Raw genomic sequence first — 5,000 nt, 5'->3', positions numbered from 1 at the left:
CGAGGGTGAAATTTTCATCGAGGTGTCGCACGTTAGACGCGGACGGGCTACCGCGGGTCTCTCGACCATCGAGGCCGGCAAACTATACCCTCGGTAAAAAATTTTTACGAGGGTGAAATTTTCATCGAGGTGTCGCACGTTAGACGCGGACGGGCTACCGCGGGTCTCTCGACCATCGAGGCCGGCAAACTATACCCTCGGTAAAAAAATTTTACGAGGGTGAAATTTTCATCGAGGTGTCGCACGTTAGACGCGGACGGGCTACCGCGGGTCTCTCGACCATCGAGGCCGGCAAACTATACCCTCGGTAAAAAATTTTTACGAGGGTGAAATTTTCATCGAGGTGTCGCACGTTAGACGCGGACGGGCTACCGCGGGTCTCTCGACCATCGAGGCCGGCAAACTATACCCTCGGTAAAAAAATTTTACGAGGGTGAAATTTTCATCGAGGTGTCGCACGTTAGACGCGGACGGGCTACCGCGGGTCTCTCGACCATCGAGGCCGGCAAACTATACCCTCGGTAAAAAAATTTTACGAGGGTGAAATTTTCATCGAGGTGTCGCACGTTAGACGCGGACGGGCTACCGCGGGTCTCTCGACCATCGAGGCCGGCAAACTATACCCTCGGTAAAAATTTTTTACGAGGGTGAAATTTTCATCGAGGTGTCGCACGTTAGACGCGGACGGGCTACCGCGGGTCTCTCGACCATCGAGGCCGGCAAACTATACCCTCGGTAAAAAAATTTTACGAGGGTGAAATTTTCATCGAGGTGTCGCACGTTAGACGCGGACGGGCTAACGCGGGTCTCTCGACCATCGAGGCCGGCAAACTATACCCTCGGTAAAAAATTTTTACGAGGGTGAAATTTTCATCGAGGTGTCGCACGTTAGACGCGGACGGGCTACCGCGGGTCTCTCGACCATCGAGGCCGGCAAACTATACCCTCGGTAAAAATTTTTTACGAGGGTGAAATTTTCATCGAGGTGTCGCACGTTAGATGCGGGCGGACTACCGCGGGTCTCTCGGCCCACTTTATCGTCGGTAAAAAATGTTGACCCTGGGGAATTTTTTCATCGGGAAGCCGAACGTAAGTGTCTCGGCCAACTATACCCCAGTCAAAAAGTATGTCTCAACAATTTTTTTGTCATCGGGAAGCCGCACGTAAGAATATTACAGCAGGTCTCTCCATGATACGATAAAATTTCAGGTAACGAAGGCAGGCATCGTACACCCTCTTGATCGGCCGTGTGCTTGCGTTCGACACCTTCGCGAAGGTTTGAACTAGGGTTGTCAGGACATAAGCTAGGGTTACAGTGGGTGCTAAGCCTAGCCCTAGCCCTAACCCTAACCCTAACCCTAACCCTAACCCTAACCCTAACCCTAACCCTAACCCTAGCCTTAGCCTTAGCCTTAGCCTTAGCCTTAGCCCTAGCCCTAGCCCTAGCCCTAACCCTAACCCTAACCCTAACCCTAACCCTAACCCTAACCCTAACCCTAACCCTAACCCTAACCCTAACCCTAACCCTAACCCTAACCCTAACCCTAACCCTAACCCTAACCCTAACCCTAACCTTAGCCCTAACCCTAACCCTAACCCTAACCCTAACCCTAACCCTAACCCTAACCCTAACCCTAACCCTAACCCTAACCCTAACCCTAACCCTAACCTTAGCGTCAGAGAGAGGTTTGGTTCATATATGGTCCAGCCCGGACCATATATGCTCCAACGCGGACCATATAAGGTCCCAGAGACAAGCTGTAGGGCTTGTCTCTGGAGCTGAAAACGGCACGGTGGCCCTTATAATGGGCACAATACCTCTCTGTGGCCACTTGGTAAGCCTGCTAGCGGGCTACCGCGGGTCTCGACCGCGGGTAAAGGTACGTGGTCGGCCAGCCACGTACCTTTCCCCGTGGTAGCCCGCTAGCAGGCCGACCACGTACCTTTTACCCGTGGTAGCCCGCTAGCAGGCCGACCACGTACCTTTTACCCGTGGTAGCCCGCTAGCAGGTCGACCACGTACCTTCCCCGCCGTCGAGACCCGTGGTAGCCCGCTAGCAGGCCGTCCGAGTACCTTTACCCGCGGTAGCCCGCTAGCGGGTCGACCGCGTACCTTCCCCGCCGTCGAGACCCGTGGTAGCCCGCTAGCAGGCCGTCCGAGTACCTTTACCCGCGGTAGCCCGCTAGCGGGTCGACCGCGTACCTTCCCCGCCGTCGAGACCCGTGGTAGCCCGCTAGCAGGCCGTCCGAGTACCTTTACCCGCGGTAGCCCGCTAGCGGGTCGACCGCGTACCTTCCCCGCCGTCGAGACCCGTGGTAGCCCGCTAGCAGGCCGTCCGAGTACCTTTACCCGCGGTAGCCCGCTAGCGGGTCGACCGCGTACCTTCCCCGCCGTCGAGACCCGTGGTAGCCCGCTAGCAGGCCGTCCGAGTACCTTTACCCGCGGTAGCCCGCTAGCGGGTCGACCGCGTACCTTCCCCGCCGTCGAGACCCGTGGTAGCCCGCTAGCAGGCCGTCCGAGTACCTTTACCCGCGGTAGCCCGCTAGCGGGTCGACCGCGTACCTTCCCCGCCGTCGAGACCCGTGGTAGCCCGCTAGCAGGCCGTCCGAGTACCTTTACCCGCGGTAGCCCGCTAGCGGGTCGACCGCGTACCTTCCCCGCCGTCGAGACCCGTGGTAGCCCGCTAGCAGGCCGTCCGAGTACCTTTACCCGCGGTAGCCCGCTAGCAGGCCGACCGCGTACCTTCCCCGCCGTCGAGACCCGCGGCAGCCCGCTAGCAGGCCGTCCGCTTACTTTTACCCGTGGTAGCCCGCTAGCAGGCCGTCCACGTACCTTTTATCCGCGGTAGCCCGCTAGCAGGCCGACCGTGTACCTTCCCCGCCGTCGAGAGCCGCGGTAGCCCGCTAGCAGGCCGACCACGTCCCTTTACCCGTGGTAGCCCTTCTAGCAGGCCGACCGCGTCCCTTTACCCGTGGTAGCCCGCTAGCAGGCCGACCGCGTCCCTTTACCCGTGGTAGCCCGCTAGCAGGCCGACCACGTACCTTCCCAGCCGTCGAGACCCGCGGTAGCCCGCTAGCAGGCCGTCCACGTCCCTTTACCCGTGGTAGCCCGCTAGCAGGCCGACCACGTACCTTCCCAGCCGTCGAGACCCGCGGTAGCCCGCTAGCAGGCCGTCCACGTCCCTTTACCCGTGGTAGCCCGCTAGCAGGCCGACGGCGTACCTTCCCCGCCGTCGAGACCCGCGGTAGCCCGCTAGCAGGCCGTCCACGTCCCTTTACCCGTGGTAGCCCGCTAGCAGGCCGACGGCGTACCTTCCCAGCCGTCGAGACCCGCGGTAGCCCGCTAGCAGGCCGTCCACGTCCCTTTACCCGTGGTAGCCCGCTAGCAGGCCGACCGCGTACCTTCCCAGCCGTCGAGACCCGCGGTAGCCCGCTAGCAGGCCGTCCACGTCCCTTTACCCGTGGTAGCCCGCTAGCAGGCCGACGGCGTACCTTCCCCGCCGTCGAGACCCGCGGTAGTCCGCTAGCAGGCCGCCAGCTTACCTTTTACCCGTGGTAGCCCGCTAGCAGGCCGTCCACGTACCTTTCCCCGTGGTAGCCCGCTGGCAGACCGTCCACGTACCTTTCCCCGTGGTAGCCCGCTAGCAGGCCGACCGCGTACCTTCCCCGCCGTCGAGCCCCTTGGTAGTCCGCTAGCAGGCCGCCCGCTTACCTTTACCCGTGGTAGCCCGCTAGCAGGCCGTCCACGTACCTTTACCCGTGGTAGCCCGCTAGCAGGCCGACCACGTCCCTTTACCCGTGGTAGCCCGCTAGCAGGCCGACCGCGTACCTTTACCCGTGGTAGCCCGCTAGCAGGCCGACCGCGTACCTTTACCCGTGGTAGCCCGCTAGCAGGCCGACCGCGTACCTTCCCCGCCGTCGAGACCCGCGGTAGCCCGCTAGCAGGCCGACCGCGTACCTTTACCCGTGGTAGCCCGCTAGCAGGCCGACCGCGTACCTTTACCCGTGGTAGCCCGCTAGCAGGCCGACCACGTCCCTTTACCCGTGGTAGCCCGCTAGCAGGCCGACCGCGTACCTTTACCCGTGGTAGCCCGCTAGCAGGCCGACCGCGTACCTTTACCCGTGGTAGCCCGCTAGCAGGCCGACCGCGTACCTTCCCCGCCGTCGAGACCCGCGGTAGCCCGCTAGCAGGCCGACCGCGTACCTTTACCCGTGGTAGCCCGCTAGCAGGCCGTCCGCGTACCTTTACCCGTGGTAGCCCGCTAGCAGGCCGACCGCGTACCTTCCCCGCCGTCGAGACCCGCGGTAGCCCGCTAGCAGGCCGTCCGCGTACTTTTACCCGTGGTAGCCCGCTAGCAGGCCGTCCACGTACCTTTACCCGTGGTAGACGGCTAGCAGGCCGACCGCGTACCTTCACCCGCTGGCAGGCCCGATGATTTTTTTTTTTTTTTTTTTTTTTTTCAAATGTCGAAAATTCCTTTCTGGGTGAGAACGGCCCACAAGTAAGGGGTCGGATGGGTAGTGGGGATCGTCAGATCGACGGGCGACCGTCCCTGCCCCGGCTGTGCCGTCTTTTAAAATTTTGAAAAATTTTGAAATCTTGGAATCCCCAGTGGTCGTGTGCAACTTCATATCATGGGAGCAGTGAAGACCCGATCTTCGCTGTCGGGATAGACGCGGTAGTAAAGGAAGGTAAGAGGCATGCACTTGCCGGTCCGATCTCTCGTCCATTCCACGGTTCCCAGACAGTTGGTAAAGGCGACATAGTGGCTGCACGACCCTACGCCTCCGGCTACGGTCACCGTTGTAAGCAGTCCGGGTACGAACACGATGGGTCCAGAGACGCAGGCAAAAATCAGTCGCACGGTACTAGCGTTGGTATCATCGCATCTGACACGTCTCGCAAAGGTCGCCCCGGTCTCAACCGGGAAACGGCCGGCGCACGGAAGAAAGGCTGTCGTCGACCAAACCGGGGGTCCCCCCCGGCACAGTCGGCACAG

This window comes from Mytilus edulis, unplaced genomic scaffold (genome assembly GCF_963676685.1).
Source record: "Mytilus edulis unplaced genomic scaffold, xbMytEdul2.2 SCAFFOLD_1517, whole genome shotgun sequence".
In the NCBI taxonomy this organism is placed as follows: domain Eukaryota; kingdom Metazoa; phylum Mollusca; class Bivalvia; order Mytilida; family Mytilidae; genus Mytilus; species Mytilus edulis.
The sequence above is the reverse complement of the archived record's forward strand: the minus strand, read 5'-3'. Positions refer to the sequence as shown.